Source organism: Lacerta agilis, chromosome 16, assembly GCF_009819535.1.
Source record: "Lacerta agilis isolate rLacAgi1 chromosome 16, rLacAgi1.pri, whole genome shotgun sequence".
NCBI lineage: Eukaryota > Metazoa > Chordata > Lepidosauria > Squamata > Lacertidae > Lacerta > Lacerta agilis.
In genome coordinates, this window is record NC_046327.1 from 12,659,997 (window position 1) to 12,682,911 (window position 22,915).

At 42.4% G+C, this 22,915-nt stretch overlaps 1 protein-coding gene across 3 annotated transcripts in view; it reads left to right on the forward strand.

Annotated features, from left to right (window-relative positions):
• The first annotated feature begins 1,952 nt into the window (after window positions 1–1,952).
• LINGO2 (leucine rich repeat and Ig domain containing 2) overlaps window positions 1,953–22,915 on the forward strand; it is a 580,298-nt gene continuing 559,335 nt past the window's right edge. For 2 of the 3 annotated variants that reach the window (XM_033173426.1, XM_033173425.1), the window contains exon 1: window positions 6,010–6,345. The gene's annotated coding sequence lies outside the window, so the exon portion shown is untranslated. Of the gene's footprint in view, window positions 2,058–6,009; window positions 6,346–22,915 lie in introns of those variants that run through there. The other variant, XM_033173427.1, reaches the window with a different exon arrangement.

Genomic DNA, 22,915 nt, shown 5'->3' on the forward strand with positions numbered 1-22,915 from the left:
TTGTGAAGGTTATTTTAACTCGATGTGTTATATTTTATATATATTAAAAAAATATCTCTAAATTTCCCCCAAAATATGTATTGGTGTTACAGCACATGCTTTCAGAGAAATGATTACTTTAAAAGCTAAGTAGATAATTCCCAGAGGTCTCAAATAGCTACATTTGCAGCTGGAGAAGTTTTGAAAGTGTTCACTGTAGCCAATCATCTGGCTGAAAAAAAAGGTTAAAAAGCAGATGCAAGCGTTTGATCAGCTATAGTGAAAAACTTTCAAAAATGCTTCCAGTAGCACAATCGCTACTATTCCAGCCTATACATGTAGCTGTCACCAGAATCCATTGATCCATCAGTCAAACCCAACCTATTATTGCAATCTATCTATACAAAATATAGAGTTGGATCCAGACCAAGTATATCCTGCTTAAATACCACTGAAATCAATGTGAAAAATTAGTCCTTACTAATTAAGTCCCCTTGATTTCGATTCAGGGCCATTTGACTGTAATTTACCTAAAAATAGCTGTGGTTTGCAGCTTAGCCACCAAGTCTTAAGGAACATTAAGCAACCCTTCTACCCTCTTTAAACCACTAAAACCCAAGACTCCTCTCTATCAGATTAATCCTATAACAATGTATATTAAACATGTTCATAATTTAGGGGTGGTTTTTTAGAGTAACAGGATATATTTTCATTTTTTTTTTACTTTCAGCATGTGAATCTGAGCAGTTAGAATATGTTTAACTACTGGATATCAGATGAAAATGTTGTAATTAAAATAAATAAATATAAAAAGCATGAAGGTGGGGGAGACAGCGGGGTAGAAATAAGGGACTGTACTGTTTTATTGCAATAATGGGAAAACCCTAATAAACCATAGATTTATTTTAAAAAAATAACCCAGATAGATCTATGCTTGTAGTTTTGTTCAAGAAAGAGCCATTGAAAATTTTCAACAAAAAAGTGTTGTAAAACAAGCTGAGGAAGCGAAGAAAATAAAATGCAACGGGTAGCAAATGTTGCAGAAGGAAGAGGGAATGAAGCAGAGACTTAAATATGTTGGCATATCATGGAAATAGTTAAGTCTATTCCCATGGTCATGGAGCATCTTGCAGGTAAACAAAGCAGAGTTATGGAAGCAGAATTTCATTTTTGTTGTTGTTCAGTCGTGTCCGACTCTTCGTGACCCCATGGACCAGAGCACGCCAGGCACGCCTATCCTTCACTGCCTCTCGCAGTTTGGCCAAACTCATGCTAGTCGCTTCGAGAACACTGTCCAACCATCTCATCCTCTGTCGTCCCCTTCTCCTTGTGCCCTCCATCTTTCCCAACATCAGGGTCTTTTCTAGGGAGTCTTCTCTTCTCATGAGGTGGCCAAAGTACTGGAGCCTCAACTTCAGGATCTGTCCTTCTAGTGAGCACTCAGGGCTGATTTCTTTAAGAATGGATAAGTTTGATCTTCTTGGAGTCCATGGGACTCTCAAGAGTCTCCTCCAGTTTCATTTACAGAACTTTATTTTTGGATCAAGACCCAATATCCATAGAAATGTGCTCTTGGCACATGCTTGTCCATCCCACGCTTTAAGTAGGACAGGAAGAAGAAGGCTGTGCCCCCTCCAGATGTTGTTGAACCACATCTCCCATCATCCCTTGCCAATGGCAAGGAGGAAACCTTATTGCCTGCCATAAAAAACTATTTCTGTGCCAAAATCTGTCCTCCAGTCTTCTTTTAAAAAAATGCATTTTTCTGCCTCATTCTGGGGGTACTTGAGAATTTTCCCCGAATTTCAGTCAAAATGACTTATGTTGTTTTATATTGAAAACTATTAATTAAAAAATTCTTTTAAAATTTATCCTAGTATATATGCTTTTTTTGTATGCACCCCAATGTTATGTGTCCTATTTTCACTGGTATGTGCATATTTCTATGTATATTTTACTGTAGGTTGCGCATCTTTGTAAACATTAACTTGACTGGAGAACTGCATTGTTGAATCGAGAGAAGAGCAAATCTTGAAGGATGTGGCTGTTTGCATATTGTCATGGAGAATACAAGTTGGGTAAGTTTGCCTTTAAATTGAATTTCTCCACACAGCACCACCCAAACCACAGGAAGCTGGTTGAACTAAATAAAAAGTTAGCTGCTGATGTTAGCAGAGGGTGACACCCAGGAGATGGGGAATACAAATCTTGAGTTATATAAGCAGCTGTTATTAAAACACTAGCAGAGAGCCCCAAGGATGGATTGAGACCATTCTTAGATCGTGTTGTAAGCCCTGGCTGTGATTAGGAGTTAATGAGTGCTATATACCAACTCCCTTCTCTGGCTGCATTCACACAGCAGTTTATTCCATTTTCCTGACATCTCCTAACTGTTAATTTTTGCATCGTATCTGAATTTTCATGTGATGTGAAAGTCAATTCCAGAAATGTACAGTGCAAGTCTAGGGTTCGTTTCTGCATTATTTTGCTTCAAGAAATAATAATAAAAAAAGTTTGCAAATAACACGGGAATGAGCATTAAACTTGAGTAATATTGCACTATATCTCTGGAAGTGACTTTTACGTCATGTGAAAGCTCAAATGTAATGCAGAAATTAACAGTTAGAGAAATACCCGTGAAATAGAATCAACTGCTGTGTGAATTCAGCTTCTTTGTGGCCTAACTTGTTTCTTTTTTTTTCTTTTGCAAATATATTTTTATTTTTCAACAAGCAAAATACAAACATATTAGACATATAATGTTTTACAATATTACATAAACTCCGCCGAGTTTTCTGACTTCCTTCCTTCCCTTCTCTGGTTTTCTAATTTTTCACCATTCCCTCGCTTTTTCTTATTTTCCACATGTTTTGATATCTTATTTTCTTCATTTTTTATCTTTACATTTTGTCCTGCTGCAAGAATTCCACCAAACCCGAAAGTGCTTACAATTTTTTTTCAATCTTTCATATAATCTAAAAATTTACCCCATTCCATGGCCTAACTTGTTTCAGTACAATGGTGGCGAGTTGTGCCTTGTTGCATTTATGTGTGTGATTATATATATAACAGAATTACAGAACTGTAGAATTGGAAGGGGCCCAAGGGTCATCTAGTCCAACCCCTGTGCAATGCAGTAATCTCAGCTAAAGCATCCATGACAGATGGCCATCCAACCTCTGCTTGAAAACCTCCAAGGAAGGAGAGTCTACAACCTCCTGAGGGAGTCCGTTCCACTGTTGCCAACAGCTCTTACTATCAAAAAGTTTTTTCCATATATTTAGTTGGAACCTCCTTTATTGTTACTTGAAGCCATTGGTTTGAGTCCTACCCTCCAGAGCAGGAGAAAAGAAGCTTGCTCCATAAATATATACATGCCCATCCATTGTGAGATGCACAGGATTTTGACACGTGTTTGAAATGGGCTTATAAGCGCAGCTGCATATTCTTGCATTGCGGGGGGTTGGACTAGATGATCCTCAGGGTGCCTTCCAAATATACAATTCTATGATTCCCTTTGACTTGATCACACTCACTGGAACAATCCACAAAAAGCTGCAGCCCATTGTGAAGCATGTTTCCTCAGAAACAAGTCCCAGTGAAATTTGGACTTCCATAGGGCTCTGGTTGAAAGGGACTTTCTCTAAAATAAGTAAGCCTAGTCTCTCCTATACAACTCAGCTCACAATGGCATTCCATTAAGTTTAGTGGGGTTAACTCCCAGGTAAGTGTGCATTGTGGGATGTGAAACACAAGAGCAGTCAAGTACAACATCCCTAGAGTGGACGTAAAAGGGGATGTCTGGAGCAGCCAGTCGGAACTTCCTGTTTCTCCTAAGCTGGAACAGACTTCCTCTGCATGTGACTAGAGGTGGGCATGGCCTCACCTGTGCAGGTAACAAAGGCATAGGACTGGCCGCCATCTCTCTCTCTCTCTCTTACCACATTCATCGAGGAAGCAACATCTGCTTAGCCTAAGATGCCCTCTTGGCTTCCTGTCTCTTTATGGGATAGTTTCCAGGTGTATGCTACTTTTCTAAGCAAAGTCTGCCTTCTGGGATCCAATTGTGAACAAAATGTGTGAGTAAACTCTTTTTATACTTTTATAGAAGACTGTGTCCTGTCTTATCTTTTATGAGGAAAAAAGAGAGGGAAATACCAGGACAGTTATTATAGAGGCTTTAGCGAGCCTGAGCAAACGCATCCGCTGTGTCATTTTTAAAAGGGGAATGTTACTCTGCTAAATTGGGTAACTTGTTAACACAAGTTGGAAAGGATATAATCAAACAATATATCATCTCCCCCATCCCTGAACATTCCCACATGCCTGAGATTGCAGTCTAAAGCGTAGTGACCTCCTCGCTGCACAATCTAAAGGTCTGTATATTCTTCTTGATCTTTCTGCCACCTTTCCTTTAGTTATGCTTAAGATGTTTACCTGCTCCCCCCCCCCAAATTTTTTTTAATCTAGTTGGCACCCCTGGTCCCAATCCTAGGTATGCTTACTTTGAAGTAAATCTCAGTCAGGCCAATGTGATTTGCTTCCCAGGCTTGGAGCGGGAAAAAGTTTCAATTTCTGCAATTCTGTCTGTGCGCATACGCATAGGATGGCGGGCATGGTGCTGCAAGTGAATACAACACCAATGAGCATTCAGTGGGTTCTTGGAAGAAAAGGGGAGTAGGAAAGGGACCTAGCAGGAACGTTTTATCAACCGATCCTACGTAGAGTTATTCTGAAGGAATCGTGGATATTAAATCGGATCGGGCAGCGTACGCAAAGGATTCGTCTATTTCTAGCAATCCCCTGTGCTAGAAAACGGTGCACGAGCTTCAGTTCCATTCATGAATTCGTCTTCTCCCAGTGCCTCAAGGAGAAAAGCGAATCTCCTGCGGGTGGGGGTGGGGGGAGTGCAGGAGCCCTTAGCTTTTCTCTCCTTCAGGCATCCAGATCCTCTGCTGCGCTGCTGCGTAGGATCAGGCTGCCCGGGCCACTGGAAACGCCACCTTTCCAAAACCGCCTGGGTGGTCCTTTCCCCTTCGCCAGCTGAGCGTCCCACCTGCTCCCGCCAACCTCCGAATAGGAGCGTCTCCACAAAGACGCCGGCGCGCATCCATGGCGAACGCGTTCCTGCTGGCTGGGAAGGCGCTGCCTGCGTCCTCTTTCCCTGCTGTAGCTAATCAGGTCACGCTGGGGAGAAGGAGGAGGAACCGCGGCCGTGGGGTGGGGAGGGGGGGGTGGAATCTTTGCGCGCTTACTCGGAGAAATGCGGCACTCCCTGGAGCTCCCTGCCCAACTGCAAGGGCAGACGCGGCAGCTACTCCTTCCTTTCCTGGGAGCAGCGCGGAGCGCGGAAGGGAAAGAGTTAAGTCGCTCGCCTCGGCTGTAGCCGTTTGCGAAGATCGCAGCGTCGGAGCAGCTGGTCGTGAGAAAGGGGACACGAAGGACCTTGGCTGGCTTGCTACACGGCTCTAGGACGCCGGAGAGTCGTTGGGGTTTTTTGGAGGGAGGTGCGTGCATTGTTTTATTTTGCATTTCCCCCATCCCTCTCGCTGCGGGACTTCAACGGCCCGTGTTCGAGCCCTGGAAAGAACCGGTGTGTGTGTGTGTGTGTGTGTGTGTGTGTTTTGTGTGTGAGTGTGTTTCTTTTTTGCACACGCGCAACCACCCGCCCGCCCATCCTCACCTAGACCTGGGCTTGCTTGCTCGCTAGATGCTGCCACTACCGCCGGTGTTTCCTTCTCCACCTGAAAGTTTCCACCGTGGAAGGCAGCCGCGTTGCAAGCAGAGCGCGCTGCGAAAGCCCCGCGGGGAAGAAGCCATCTCCTTGGAGCCGTTGAGAATCTGGACTTGAGAATCCGCTCCCTGCATACATACATACATACAAACAAACGACACTCCCCCCCCCCCGAAAAAAAGGCAATTCGGAGTAAAAAGGGGGAGAAAAAGGCTTTCCTCTCTTCTTTTTAAAGGGTTGCCAATTGACGAGCCAAAGAAGGAGGCAGCAGCGACTGTTTGGGGGAACCTCCCCCGTCCTCCCCCCCCCCCACGTTTCTTTTTTGGTCGCCTTCATCTCGGGGATCTTAATTGTGGGAAAACCTGCCAACAGATAGATAGACGTGTACGCAAGCCAACTTGGAGAAGCGGCGAGGCTTCCCTGCCCACCCTCTTCCCTCCGTCGTTGCCCGTGGCGTGGCAATGTGAGTGAGGATTGCGCCGCCGCTTTCGCCCTATTTCTTCCTTCCCGTCGGCGGGAGAAACCGTGGAATTAGAAGCCCGGCACGGATCGCGCGTGTGCGCGCGTGGTTGTGGAGAGAGACCAGCTTGGTTGCGTTAAAGGACGCCGAGGAGAATTCAGACGGCAACCGGGTAAGGGGATCTCTCTCCGTTTGCGCTCTCCCCATTATATCCTTAATGCTCCCCCCCAATATATATATATATATATGTTTTAGATTCCACTCCACCCTTTCTCAGTGAAAAGTGCAATTTAGTTACCAAACGATCCTTCTCCTCTTTGCAGCGGCTCCGACGTTCGTTCTCTCTCTCTCTCTCTCTCGCCGCCTCCTTGATGCCAATCCGAGGGAAAGTTATTGTCCATATAAATCGGATGGGAGATTGCGGATAGGAAGGTGGGTGAATGGGGTGGGGTGGGGTGGGGGAAATCCTCCATTTGTACTTTGCAATGTTTAATCTCACAGCTATGGAGGCTTGTCATAATTTCCCCCCTTGGCTCTATCCGTATGTACGGCGCGCAAGGATGGGCGGTGGGGGTCGGCATCCTAGTCTTCTTAGTCCTAAAGTGGCAACGCGTGTGGCTTCTCCTCTCGGTGGGAGAAGGGAGAGGCAGAGAATTTGCCCGATCGTCCAGTCGAGCTTTGCAGTTACATAGCAGATACCGGTAGTTGTCTGAGGGATTATAACTCAGGTGGCAAGAGACTCGTGTTCATCAGGCGCGCCTCCGTTTTCGTCCACTAGAGGTTCCCCGGGAGCGTGAGATGGAAAAGGTTGAAGAGGGGGGGGGGAAGAGCGAGCGAAAGCGAGAATTAGCATCCTGGAGGAATAGGGTTGGTGGTGTCACAGCAGCACCTGAGGGAGGGAGGGAGGGTGGGGTCTCTGGTTTTCCTTTTCCTACCCCACTCTCTCCTGAAACTTTACCTTGCCTCTTAAGTTTATCCTTTCCGGAAATGCTCTTCTGCGTGCTGCCAATTGCTCACACCCCTCTTCTCTCTCCGGGGAGGGCGGAAAAATCCAGCCTAGATGCTTCTCTCAGTATATGGCTCGTTAATATTTCAGAAATAAAATTCTGAACCTTCCTCAGCCCCCTTGCCTACATTACTGTTTCTTGATTTCCCCCCCAGGCAAGAGCTTTTTTGGTGACCCATTTTTCCTGTGGCGTTAAAGAGAGGAAAAACCAGCAAGGATGGAAGGAGAATGGGTTTGGGGTTTTTGTTAGTTTGTTTGCCTTACTCGTGGCTTTTCCTCCTGCGAGGGCAGGGTAGGCTGTGGTTTTTTGTTTCCCACATTTTCTGTTTAACAAGCACCAGAATTCAGGGATCTCGGATCTTCTCATTCCAGCCCCTTCATATCATTTCCACACACCACCATGAGAGTCTTAATAAATTTGCATGCTGCCCTTCCTTCACCCGCAGATCACAGGGCAGTTCACCACATAAACACACAAAATGCAATATTCAGAAGTTTAAAACAAAGGCAAACCAACAACCTCCCTCCCACAAATACTATTTTTTGTATTTTATTTTATTTTATTTTATTTTGAAGCTTACATAACTTACACCCACCCTCTCCCACACACAAGATCTCACTAAACCTTTCCCTTCCTCCATTCATGGTCTTCTCCATTCATTTTCAGAAATGATTCAATCCTCGGCTCCTCCGGTAGCCCACTTTGGTCAGAGCTGGAGTCCTCCCTTTCCTGAGTGTGATCTTCAAAAGAGAGAGAGAGCTTGGTCAGGATTCAGTGTGTTGTATGCTGCATCTAGCTAGTGAGCACCCATGGGTGAGCGAGGGTGAGGGTTGGCAAGATTCTGAAAGAAGCAAAAACCTGCAGCGACCTAAAAGACATTGCCATGTTGTCACTACCTTCAGAGTTTCTTCTGGCACTCTACCATAAGTCTTCAGGATACAACTGGCATAGTTGGTACTGAAATGGTGCCGTGTGGAGGGAGATGTAGCCCTCAAACAAACAACAACAATAATATTTGTACCCCGCCCATCTGATTGGGTTGCTCCAACCACTCTAGACAGCTTCCAACATATATAAAAACCTAATAAAACATTTAAAAGCTTCCCTATACTACTGTACTATAGATTACTAACTAAATTATCCTTGGCTGGGATTTGAGGTGTGTCTCGGTGCCATGGAATCACAGCACCTTAACAAATAGCGAAGGCTCAGGAAAAGCCAGGAATCTCCTCTTGGATGACCACTAGGCAGAGACAGAAGAAAAAGGGTCTTCCTGTAGGTGGCTCTGGTTTCTGATGTCTGGGCTGCTAGGGGAGACATGGCCAGCTGAAATGGTTTGACTGATAAGACTCACAAGCGACACAGTGTTCTGCTTTCAGCAGTCCCCTATCCTATTATGGTCAGGGTGTGTGTGTTTAGCAGGTGATTTGAGCTGGGAGAAAGAAAACCCATTCCTGTGTATTTGTGTGTGCTAGAAAAAAGAAATATTAATGGTTTTTCACTCTCTCCATCCAGGCCAGATGTTTGCTTTACAGTTTGAATAGAAATGCTTAGGTTGCAGGTTGCGAGGGTGGGTGTAAGGTGCTGATAGGAGCTTAAAAGGAGGAGGAAACTATTAATGTAGCATTGATGGGCAGAATTACTGTTTGCAGGTGGTGTACGCCTTCCCAGTATCTTCAGTGCGAGGAAGATCCATTGCATGCAAAGGCTGCGATGCACACTGCATTATTTTGAAAGATTGGTATTTGTCTCATACATGAGAGGGGCTGACATGCTATGCAGAAACTGTCTTGTTTCTAAAGCGGAGGTTTTAATTGCTGCCATGTCGTGAAGCATATCTTTGCAATATGCAGTAATAGGAGGTGTCTAGCAAATACAGAAGTGTTCACATTGATGTTGCTTGTGATGACAAAAATCTATAGCCACTGGTTTTTTGTGAGCCAGTTGCCCATTATGGAAAAGTTTGAAATTTATTCAGTACTTGTGAGATACTGTTTCATGTCCTTTGTAATAATTGTATTTTCAATATGGTTTTCATGCTGGTTGCAGCCTTCAGATCAAAGGCTTACTAACAGCATTTGTCTATTCAGCTTTTCTGTTCTTTATTTTGGAGCTGTTTGAACCATTGTCATTTTTTAGTACATTTTCTTTAATAAAAAAATGAGAAATTCTGAAGCTTTGCTGACTAAGTTCCTCCCAAATATAGCTGAAAACTTGAGTGGTTTGCCAAGAATTGAGAGGCATGTTAAAATATATGGTTTTGATGTTGAAAAGAGCTGCCTTCATATTAGCTCGAAACACAGCGAGAATGCCTTAAGTGTGAAATTAATCGCCCGGGGGGCTGTACTTTAGAGAAAGAAAGCATGACCTGCAAAAAGAAGAATGAATAAAGATTATTCCTGTGGTCTTGTGTGGATTTTTGAGGGGCTGGAGAGAACGGCCGCATGAAATATACCTCAAAGCACTTGTGAGTCATGTGCTGTGTAGTGCACAATCTCACATCAATGGGAATTGGGCAGTAGTCGGCAAGCACATGGGAAGCTGCAGGAAGAAAGAAGTATGCAACATTTAAACTGCATGGCAGAGTAAATGTATAGCCCAATGCTGTGCATGCTAACCCAGAAGCAAATCCCACTGTGTTCAATTATGCTTACTCCCAGATAGATGTGCACGCAGCCTCCGAGAGCAGACCATCTATAAAGCTTATTCTGCGTCACTTGTCTTCACTGTCAAAATGCCACCGCTCTGCTAGAGGCAACTCCCATTCCAGGGAGCACATCCATGAAAAGGTTTCTTGCTGCAACAGGGATGCAGCTGTAGGGAACGTGTGTTCATTTTCCAGTATTGTGGCCTGGCTACTCAATATAACGTTCCGTTTAAAATGCCTTTACTATTTCCCCTTTTAAAAAAACAAAAAAAGAGGAAACATACAACCTACACTCCAGTGTTACCTATAATACATAAATTTCATGTGAGTGCAGCACACCTCTGAAATTTCTGTTCGCAAGCTGAATTACTGTATGTAAAAGGTGTAGCTAAATAAAGGGTATGTATTGCCATTCCCTGCGATTGGCTCTTTAGGTACAATGGCATAGCTCTCTGCAAATATTTTGTTTCTAGATATTCTGTGAAAGGGCTCTAGGTGGAAATGTTTTCCTGCGTAGTAAGAGCTGAGAAAGAGACTAAAGCAGTAGAGATGGTTGCCTGTGGCAGATGAGCTACCTATAAGCCCTATAATCTGTTTAACAAGTGGTGACAAATTAAGCTCTGTATTCTGGGGCAGGATTGATACAGTTGTGACAGTGAAGGTGGCACTTTGCTAGTACCTGCAGTGGATAAGAGGCCCTCCCTCTTCCAGGTACAGAAGCCTGACCCGACTGGCAATAGAATCTTATAGAATGGTAAGAGTTGGAAAGGACCCCAAGGGTCATCTAGTCCAACCCCCCGCAGTGCAGGAATCTAAGCTGAAGCATCCATGACAGATGGCCATCCAACCTCTGCTTAAAAACCTCCAAGGGAGGAGAGTCCACCACTTCCTGAGGGAGACCGTTCCACTGTCAAGCAACTCTTACTTTGATGCTGGCAAATGGAGAGCCTCCTTCACTGTATCTGTGGGTAGTAGGCTAACTTAGCAGGACCAGGGCAAGAGAAGTAGCTTGCACAGATTTGATCTCCAGTGCTGCTTCCCTTCCTCTTCTGCCCCAGTTCATGCTGCCTGAGGTGGCAGTTTTACTCTCTCTAGTGGTAGGGCAAGCCCTGTGTGGTCTTGAAGGTTGTAAGTTGGTCTCTTCACCATCCTAGGTGAACCTTAATGGTTCTTTTCTCAGGATGGAGAGAGATACACATCAGCTGTGGGGGGGGGGGTTGCAGGGAGGAAGGAAGGCTTGCTTTCATGGGAGTGTAAAAAAGTCTGCACCAATATGTAGTCCAAAGTTGGGACTGTTTTTATTAATTTTAGGCTGTTCTCTTAATATATCGAGTCTATGGAACCGTCTAAACAAAGGGTGAGAGCATAGATTGAACCTTATTCGGTGACTTAGTGAGTTTTTTTTTTTTTTTAGATCAATTGATGGTTTGTGGAATTGGGGTATGTGAGAAGAACTTGAATGGTCTTGAAATGGTTGAGAAATCAAACTATGAGAGATTGGGTATCCAAATATAGACCATCCAGTTCGCTTCCTACATTCCTAATACAGGTTTAAATACATGCATGCATGCATGCATGCATGCATACATTTAAACCTTTACATATGGTAGTATTTTAGTTGCTGAGCAGGTCCATCCCTGGAGAGATCTCAGGAGCTTCTCATAATGAAGTTGCACAATTTCCTTTGAGCCATTGCTTCAGAATGAACTTTGGTTAGATGTGACATTGGTAACTTACTTTTCTGCACCCTGTTGACTAGGATTCCTTATCCACATGAAGTCTCTTCTTAATGCTTCACATATGGGCATATTTTACAGATCAAATGGATTTAATCTTATATATTTCTCAGTGTGCTTGTCAGTTTACTGGTAACTTCTATTCTACATCATGGGCATAAATTAAAAGAGGTTGTTATCGCACACATACACAAACAAACACTTACACTTGTAAGATGTACTTCTTCAATTAATGCTTTTACCCTGATTCATTGACATTCTGTGTTTACCTCTCCTACACCAAGTTGAGAATCAGCCATGCTGAGGTTGATGGACTTCAGACAAGCAAATGCATTCCTTCCCTTTCTATCAACAAACATTTCTATGTTCATGCCTTTCAAATCTGCAAGTACTAGTTTAAGAGAGAAAACAATGCTTTGCGCAAATGGAAGACACAATTAATACCCCTTCTGGGTTAGATCCATTTACAGTTATTTGAAGAGTTGGTCTGATGGTTGGTGCAAAATGAGTTTAATTTGGTTTGTTATTCAACCTATTCTTCCCCCTTAATGAACACACACACACACACACCCTGCTTTTCTAGATATGATGTTTTCTAAGGAAGAATGCTTTCTATCTATCAAAAACAATCTATAACTTGGTGGTAATGAGAAGTATTAAATGATCATCTGTATTGCAAAGTTTCCTCATTTATTCTGTTGTCTTGTGGTGCATGCCCACCATGGCTTCCCACAAATTAACACATAAAGAGTAGATGCACAGAGTGAATCATAACCCACTTCTCCCCCCCTCCTCAAAACTTAACTAGCTTAGTTCCAGCTTGATTTGTGGATTTCTGCCATGCAAATGGAAACTGTTCTTGGCATGTTTGAGTGACATTTCAGTGACCCACTTTCTGTTGGAAGGAGGCAAGCCAAGTGTTTTGTTTTGTTCCTGGTATTCTTCCCTCCCCCTCCTTTCCACAGAAAACAGCCGTAAAATAATACCTGTGATGATTATTTGCAATCAAACTTATCAGAGGTATGTGTCTGATGAGAAGCTAATCTTGGATTCACTTTGAACCTTGAATCTGATGTCTGTCTGCTTTGCTGAGGAATTTCATTTTTTTAATTGATGGACTGCAGGCTATTTCATTGTAATGTCTGCGTGTAAAAATTTTGCTAGGAGAGGGCAATTCTGTGTTGGCCCTTGCCTTAGAGTAGGATTTACCAGAGTAGTGCTCTTTCTGTTGAAATAAGTGCATATGAATACTGTATGTATGTTGAGAGTATCAATAACAATAAGTGTAATGTGATTATTAGACATGGGATTGGTTCTGAAGCATCTATTCCATAAACAAAAATGAGAGAGCCAGTGCAGGCCCCTGATATAGGAAGGTGGGGAGATAACTTCTGAGATTCCATTTTGAGGATAAAATTGCTTGCATCCAGTGGGACCTTGACTCCACTGTTACAGCAAATGAATCTCGGGAGGTGTCTAGTCGTGTTATGTTGGATATGTTTCAGTTAGTAAGGCTCGAGGATGTAGAAAAGGTGCTTGGATTGGTCAGGGTGACCACTTGTGGCCTGGACCACAGCTGTCAACTCTCCCTGCTATAATAAGGGAATTTCCCACAAAAAAGGGAAAGGTTAACAGCTATGCCATGGACCTTTGCCCATCTTGGCTGACAAAAACTGGCAGGGAGGGAAGAGCTGACTGGACCAGGGAGGTGATTTACTGCCTCCCTGTGAGAAGGGGTGGTCTCTGCCTGCTTGAAGAAACTCTCCCGATTCAGAAAATCTAAGTAATTACCAGATAGTTGCCCATCTCACCTTCTTGGGCAAGGTTCTTGAGCAGGTGATCACGGACGAGATCCAGGCATTCTTGGAGGAAACTGTTTTGCACAGTTTTGGCACAGAAACTGCTTTGGTTGCCCTGCTTTTGTCTGTGGAAATATGTTATTGCTGATTCTCCTCAACCTCTCAACGGTATCCATCTGGAGATGCTGTCCAAATTAGGGGTGGGTGGTACCACTTTGTGTGGAAATGTTTAGGGATGCAGGAGAGGATATATTGTTTAAGATATCCTATTCCAACTTGTGTTTACAAGTTCAACGATATCAGCAGAGTTAACATTCCCCTTTTAAACACACACAGCGGATAGCTTGCTCAGACTCGCTAGAGTCTCTCTTAATAATGTCCTGGTATTTTCCCCTTTTAATCCCTCTCAAAATAAGACACTACACAGTCTTCTATAAAAGCATAAAAAGAGTTTACTTACACATCTGTTCACAAAAGGATCCCAGAAGGCAGACTTTTAGCTTAGAAAATAGCATACATGTGGAAACTATCTCCATATGGGAGAAAGCCCTTTTGTCCTCCCTTGGCTGGAGCCAAGAGAGCATCTTTCCCCTAACTAGATGCTGCTCTGTTGAGAAGCCGATCCAAAAGAGGAAGATGGAGTCTGGCCCCTGTGGTTTTGTGTTAACCTGCCCAGGTGAGGCCACACCCATCTCCATTTACACGCAAGAAATGGAGCAAGTTCCAACTGGCTGGCCTAGAGTTCCCCTTTTATGTCCACTCTAGCAATGTTGTGTTTGACTGCTCCTGTGCTTTACATCCCACACTTTGGAGTGCTTCCAGTCCTACTTGGATGGTTATTTCCAGGGGGTGATGCTTGGGGAGTGATCTTTGGCCCTGTGGAGCTTTCAGTGTGGGGTTCCCTTTTATTCCCCCATGCTGTTTAACATCTACATGAAACTGCTGAGTGGGGTCATCCAAAGTTTTGGAGTATGTTGTCAGCAATATGCTGATGACACACAATTCTACATCTCTTTTACATGTGCAGGTGAAGGTTTTTTTGGGGAAATGATATATAATGAATTGAAAAGGATGTTTAAATTGGCAACCCCTAAAAAAACCCCAACCCCCCTTTTTACTAGGAATAATGGGAACAGAGGTCCCAAGAAAGCTGACTAGGATATTTATGTATGTGACATAAATAACAGCAGCTAGAACTTTATATGCACAGAAGTGGAAAGAAGGAGGATTACCAACTAAGGATGAATGGCTTATAAAACTGATGGACTATGCGGAAGTTGCAAAATTGACTGCTAAATTAAGAGGACATAATGACAAACTTTTAAAGGAAGAATGGAAGCAATTGATGGGTTATGGAGGGGTGGGAAATGAAGAAGTTGTGTATGTTTGTGATGATAAGTGGTTTGAAATACCTTTGGAGACTTAATAAAAACTATAAAAAGTCCTCTGTGTATTTAGTTGAAAATTAAGTTCTAATAGGCTTGGAGGTCCTTTCTTCTGAGTAAAAGTGGTTAAGCTAAGGCTGCTATTTCCAAGCAATGACTGTTGGGCAGTGAGTTCTGTTCTATACAGGCGTAGCTAATATGGTGTCCTCCATATTTATGATGTTGGACTCCAACTCTGTCATCATTGACCATTGCTTGTACTAGCTGGGGCTCATGCCAATTATAATCTAACAACATTCTGGAGAGCACTAAGTTGGCTATCTCCAAATCTCCAAAACTTATTTTGCTGTTCTGTTTCGTAGAATTCATTGCAAGTTGAAAGAATGTTTGAGTCAAATACTATTTCATAGACTTCTGTTAGCAGTCTAGAGTGGAATTGAATTTTCTCTGTCAAACTGAATGTGACTGGAATCTGTTTCAGTATACTTGATGCTGCCATATCTTCTAAACAGGGACTTGTGTGATTTTTCTCTGAACTTCCACATTTCTTTAATAATGGAGATGTGTACAAGAAACAGTGCTGTGATTCAATTTTTAGAAGTACAGGCAGAATGCCTATGACGGCTATGTCTGGGGCTTTTGTCCAGAGGCTCCTGATTACTTGTGATGTGTTTGTAGAGAAATGCAGAATGTCTGTCAGCCAAACTTATAAGAACAATTGGAGGCTAATTCCTTCCTTACCAACTGGGGATATAGTCGTGAAACAGCCTAATCAGATGAATTTGCCTTTGCCTAACAAATGTGCCAGCATTATAGAAGTGTAACAGTGACAAACTGAGCTTCTTTTTATTTATTCATCAAATATATACCTCAACCTCCCTCCAAGGAGCTCAGGGTGAAAAATGGAGGCATTCCCATTTTATGTATTTATTTGTACACCACCCTCCATTCATTGGTCTCAGAGTGGCTCACAACATCAAAACACAAGATTTAAAACACAAAAATACATAATGAAAACAAGGTGGGGGCAACCACTTCAAGGTAAATTGAGTGTGAGTGATTAGCCCAATCTGAGCTGGTGAACTGTCTAGCTGAGTGAGAATTTGACTCCATGCCTTGTCTTTAACTTGCATTTGTTGCCTTTTTTAAAATGTTCCAGGAGAATTTAGATCAGTGGGATGATTGCTTGAGTTATCTAGAACAATCTGTTGAGTAGGCAATGTGATATGGTTCATCTGGAAGTTCCTGGGCAAAAAATATCCTAAGGAAATAACCAGTTTCAATAACATTTATGGAGTTTTCTCTACAGGGTCCTGTACATCTCTAAAATGATGTTCATCTGTGTGGAAAGCTGAATAGGTGAGAGAACTTACAGGGTTGTAAGTCATATTCAGGAACATACGAGCCAACACTTAGGGGCTGAGGGGTCTTTGGCCTCCCCCCAAAAACATTTCAGGTGGCTGCCCCCCCAAAGTTGATGGGCATTGCCATTCAAATGGTATGTGTGCACCGTGTCATGTGATCAATTATGCAGAGTGGGGCTTACCAGGCCCCCCAATATTAGGATTAACTTAGGACCTTTATTTTCAGTGGGTATGTTCCAAGTAAACCTTAGTTGAATGCAATCCATGGCCTCTTCACCTGTACATTTATTGGATAAAAGGTACAGCCTTTATGCCGGAGTCTAAGGCATGACCTGTTCAGACTGTAAGACCATAATGGGCTCTTGAGCTCTTGAGTGGTGGATTCAGGAACACGAAGAGGCAAAACACCATGCAGGGTTCAGCAGGATTTATTTTGAGTTACATATGCAAAGCAAAAGGCACAATCCAAAAGTTGGACTGAGCACTGAGAGACTGGCGCGTACTCCTTATAAAGACAATACAGAAACCGAAAATAGAAACCGAAAATTGGCTCAAGGTTCACATGTTCCCTAGGAGGGTAACCTCCCTAGCCTCCCCAACTCGCTCTCCCCAGTCTGGGAATGTCCTGGCAAGCCTTGAATATACTTGGCAGGCTTCCCAGAAATATAGCAACATCACCTAGCTTGTGAGCACACAGATCCGCTATTGTATGCTGAAGGTTGAACCTATTCATAAGGCATGTGTGTGTGCCTAATCAGCAAGAAAGCATAACTTCAGTTAACCGGCAATAATACTTGTTGCATTAGATAGGAAATACAAAAGCATAAATCAATAATACCCATGCAGGGGGATGAGTCTACTAACTAGGAAATACCTTACATCTTAATGGACTGAATATAATATTAATACAGTTGGCAGGAGCCAACTCCAGCTGCATTCCTCCTGTCTGCTCAGAAAGCGCATACATCCCGTCCAAGGCTGAGAGCCCCCCTTGCTCACACAACTCAGAGCTGCCCCTCTCCCAAAGACCCATAGGAACAATACACAAATATAAATCAATACATACCAATACATGTAAGGGATACACAACTTCCAACAAGCCTGATGCCTCCAGTATGATCAATCAACAAGACCAGCTCTTAAGCCCATTAAAGGCTAACCACAATTAACGGCACATTCCTTAAAAGGGGCTTTCCGTCCCCCTCTCTCGTGATGGTGTTTCTATGGTAACAGCCAAGGTGCTATTTCTGTATTAACAGGCCATTGTTTAATTCCAGACCGTACACCGTTATCAAAACCTTGAAGCTGCTGGCTAGTTTTGGCTGATTTCCCAGAAATAGTTGAAGAAGCAACATTAGGCACATTCCTTTGTCTCTCTTAATATTACAAAAATACAGAAAATATATTAATGCACAAATGCTGTGAATGATACACAAATAAACAAGCTTAGAAAGCAATTAAGGCATTTATAATCAATATGGGATATTTAGCTATTTGAACTGTCCCCTTCAAGACTGTGCATACCCGTCTCTCTCCTGTAATCTTATAACCAGGCTCTTGGTGCAGAAGCCCAAACTGATAGGATTTTGCCTCTAACATTTACCCAGTTCTCCTCCTGCTACCATAACAAACTTTTTATATCCCGGTTGAGAATCATCCTCTCCACTTTTTTTGCAACTGGATTTTTATGGGTTAAAGTTTAAATGCAAGAATGTTGTTGTTATATGACCAATGTTTGGTAAGAAAATGAGCCAATAGTCCATTGCATAGCCTAATCATCAAGGTTAAAGGGGGTTGCAGTCCAGAACCATCGCTCTGCCACCCATGGACTATGCAGTCTTCAGAACTTTAAAGACCTTGACTTGAGTGGCAAGGATACTAATAGACGATGGGGCCAGAGAAGGCATGCTATCTGATTTTGGTCATTTCCTGTTTTGTTTTTTCCCATTCTTCTCACTACAGGTTTCTCCTTTCTTGGCTCATGTGCTCTAAGCAGATTCTAACTTTCCCCTCCCTATGGCACTGCATTGTGCACTGAGACAGCCATTGGAATGAAGAAGAAAAGTTGCCCAGGATCAATGTTATTATAAAAGGTCATGAGATGGCTTAGCCATTTTACCACTCTGCCTTTTAAAGTGAATTCTCCCATTTTTTTTAACCAGCATGTGGGAGTAAAGGAGTCTTGGGCCATTAGATTCCTTGCACTCCTGCAGTATATTTCAGGAAATAACCATCTGCCGAATTCTGGGAGAAATGGTTTAATAGAGTTATGAGTTTTCAAAAGCCCTCTGGAGAGAAATACAAATATGTGTCCGGTCCCCAGCTACTCTCTTTTGTAGCTGGGTGTATGATCTAGCTCCGAAATGTGTTATTCATATTTATGTGGCCTAGGGAAGAAATCCATGTTGTTGCTTCGAGCATTATAGGCTGTGCGCAAAGACAATTAGTTATCATTGTTATTCAAGTTGTATTTCTAATATATTATTTATATTGTTGCCTGGTGAGAACTAACTTCTTTGCAGCTGCATGAGAAGTAATCTTAATAGATAGCGGATTTGGCGGGGGAGGGGAGAGAGAAATGGAAACCCTTGTACACACTGCACAAGGGTTAGAGCACACAGCGAGTATTTCTGTGTGTTTCAGTACCTTCTTGTATTTCCATAGTTCTTCACTTATCTGGGATATCTTGATCAGGGGAAAAATATTGGTACATCCCTTAGTCTGTAGTCATGATGTCAGAGCACAGGTAAGGGAAAGGGTTGAGGCAATGGGTATCCCTTTGCTTCTCTCTGCTATCTTATGCCCCCCTCCCTTTTCAACATGTTAGCTGAAGTGTGCTGGTTGAGAACCGTAACTAACTATCTATCTATCTATCTATCTATCTATCTATCTATCATGTTAGCTGAAAATGTCTCCTATCTATCATAATGGTTCCTTGGGAATTTTTCTTTGAGTCTCAACCAATTCTTCCAGCCATCTAGAAGCATATTCCAAACCTTTAGTCATGCTGCACACAGTGTTCGAAATTAGCCAGGCGCCAGGCGCATTTTGCACCTGGCTATTGGTCACTTGCAAGCAAGTAAAGATGGCACCTAACATCTCCACCATCTGGAGGTGCGTGCCCCTGTCGGAAATAGCTGAAACATCCAGGCACTTCTCAAGTCTAAAACGGTTGTGGTTCTGTCACTTCCAACTTCATCAAAGATTCTAGCACCCCCAAACTCATAAAGTTAATTTCTAGGTGACAGCAGCTGAAAGCAGTGGGAATTTCATTGTAGTGGCATCCTGAATGATTAAGAGAAGGAGTAGTCTTTGAATGCTTGTCCATCTGGCAAAGAAATAAAGCCTTTTTTGTGAAAAATGTAAGGCTGAATGATCAGATCTGGATGGAATATCGTTAGACTGAGTCCTCGGCAATTATTCCACTGATAGAAATAGCCCATTGTATTTCACTTCACAGGGGGAAAAACACAAAGGACTCTTCCGTGATGCAAATCAAAATTACCTCCCTGTGTATTCACATTGTATATTATAAATATCATGCTGGTTTTTATAAAAGTGACTTTTTTCTCCTACCAATTGAGATACTCTCTGTTACATAAATCAGTTGATATCTGCAAGACCTATATTTTCCAAAGCTGCTTTTAATAATAATGATGATAATATAAAATTTTTGTTTGTCTTTGTTCTCTGCTGGATGTAAGCAAAAAGCATCAATGTTATTTCCAGCCCTACTTTTTTCCAGGAATCTTGTGATGGAGGCAGGAGTATAACTTCTGTAAAAGAAAATATTTATTGATGCTACTCTGAGAATTACATTGCCAACCTAGACTTTATTCTCTTTTTCCTCCACTCACTCCCCCCCGCCCGGCCTTTATTTTAATAAGAACCACAAATTGAAATGTTATGCCACACATTGTACTTTTATTGCTTTCTTTACTGAGCAAGTGTATCAGCACATTTCATTATGCTATAATGTATTCTGGTTATCGTTTTCGAATTTTTTTAGCTGGGATTTCTCTGCAAACCTACCTCAGCAAAGCCTTTTAAGGCATCAGGAATTTGCCTTTCAGGGTTTGGCCTACTCATGAATTTCCTTGGTGCTCCAGGAAAGCCATTGCATGACCTTCCAGAGTATGAAAGCTATTTCAAAAATAGTGGCATGTTCTGGGATGGTTTAATACATTTGTAGCATGGTCCTCTGTGTGCTTTTTCATCGGTGATTAAAATGGAGGATACGTAACAATGATGGCTTTAAAACAGTGGGTTTCTGGGGGAATGCTTGGTTTCCTTTTAAGCTTATCAGGAATCCTTGATGAGAAGATTTATAATACTGGCCAAATTCTCCTGAAGATAGTGAAATCAGTGCATATTATAGGCGATAGCTAAACAATGTTAGGTTAAAATAGTTTATAAGAAGTTAAGAATTTGTTCTTTTTTATATTAGAAGTTATAGTTATGAATAAGTTGATAGAGATAAGATAAGATGTTATTTGAAGATTAAGAATAATGGTGAATGGTTGTTAAAATAGCTACAAAGTTACTAAAGTAAATTAGAACTGAACGCAGAAGAGAGAATGGAGGAAGTCCCCCAAATAAGATTAGAAATAAGGTTATAATAAGTAGATTGGTGTGTTCCTGTGTTTTTGGGTGAGAGGTATGTATTAGTTTATTTGATTGTTATTTGTATTTTGTGTTGTGTTTGTTTTTTATATGCAGAATGTATGTTTTTCATTTGTTGTTTTATGTGGAAATACCAATAAATCTTATTTTTTTTTTTAAAAAAAAAACAAATTCTCCTGAAGATAGCATACTTGTGGCAATAAAATTTCCCTCTGTAATAATAATAATAATAATAATAATAATAATAATAATAATAATAATAATTTTATTATTTATACCCTGCCCATCTGGCTGGGTTTCCCCAGCCACTCTGGGCAGCTTCCAACAAAACATTAAAATACATTAATTCATCAGATATTAAAACCTTCCCTAAACAGGGCTGCCTTCAGTTGTCTTCTAAAAGTCGGATAGTTGTTAATTTCTTTGACATCTGATGGGAGGGTGTTTCACAGGGCAGGCACCACTACTGAGAAGGCCCCCTGCCTGGTTCCCTGTAACCTTGCTTCTCACAGTGAAAGAACCACCAGAAGGCCCCCAGAGCTGGACCTCAGTGTCTGGGCATAATGAGAGGGGTGGAGACGCTCCTTCAGGTATATAGGACCGAGTGCTTGATATTCTAGAGGCAGACCTCAGGCTTAGGCCAAATCTCCCCAGGTCACACTCCTCTTTGGATGTGCTCTGTACTATCAAGTAAACTTGACAGTCCTGGCGCATCTCTCTGAAAAGTCATAAAGTCTATTGATTGCCTCAGTGTCACGCTCTGACTGCATAGCTGGAATATGAAGGAAGAGTCACTTCTGTTGCTCCACCCACTTTCTCATCTGACTCCACCAACCAAAGAAGGTTGGCGTGTGGTCCCCAGAAGGTTGCCTCTATTGCCCTCCGGTTGAAAAACGTTCCCCACCCCTGTTCTAGAGCATGATCTCCATTCATGGTGGGCAATAGTGATGGGTCTTAAGACTGGCAATAGAGCGTGGCATTGTTGATACATCTCTGTCATGTAAGAGAGGCATCTCTGCATTGAAGGTTTGTTGGGATCGTCATAAAACTTTGGTATTAATATTATTGGTATTTATACTAGGGAAGCTATCTCTGGAGACACTCTTTATAGCATGATTTGAGATCAAGTACTTCAGTGTCATATCGCAAATATATTCCCCCCATATTAAAAAGTCTTTGAAAATGTCATTGTAGAGTCCTAACGAAAGGTCAATCAGCATGTGTTCATGGAGTACTAAGAATTAATTTGACATCACTGGAGTTCAGTCTTATTGCTCGTTTGCTTGTTTGTTTCATTTATATACCACTTTTTTCTTCCAAGCAGGTCAAAAGTGGTATACATGGTTCTCCTCCTCCCCATTTCTTCCTCACAACAACCCTGTGAGGTAGGTTAGACTGAGAGACAGTGACAACCCCCAAGGTCACCCTGTGAGCTTCATGGTTGAGTCGGGATTTGAACCCTGGTCTCCAAGGTCATAGTCCAACATTCTTGGGATTAGACATCATTTCTAGCCTCAACATATTCTTGTCCTTTCTGACATCGTTTCTACAATTTGTATTTTAAGGTCTGCAGCACTCTCAAATTACAGTTTCCCCCGCTTTCCCCCAGTTCTTTCTTCATACGATTCTGAAAGTTCTATTAGCAGCATGGTTTTAATTTGAGAAGCATTTTTCTTTTTCTTTGTTGAGAGTTGGCTTCACCATGGGATATGGTTAGAAAAATGTGAGTTTCCATGCACCCTGCTTTCACTGTCCTCAGCAGGGCAGCTTGTCTCTCATGCTATGATAACGGTGTTGAAGCAATCTAACACTTTACCAAGGATAGGTAAAACAACCTGGCGTCAGGTGTTTAACGACTCTCTATTAAGGCAAATGTCTAACATGGGCAGTTAGCGCTAATGACTTCCCCAACACACAGTGTTTCAAGAATCTTGTCCTACTCCCAAACATTAATTCCTTGCTTCCATACATCATTCAGAAGTCATACAACCACAGTTCAGAAAGAGGGAGGAAGATTAAAAGAATGAGGAATGGGAGTGTGGTCACTTAAAGCGGATTAGGTAAAGGTAAAGGGACCCCTGACCATCAGGTCCAGTCGTGTCCGACTCTGGGGTTGCGGCGCTCATCTCGCTCTATAGGCCGAGGGAGCCAGCGTTTGTCCGCAGACAGCTTCCGTGCCAT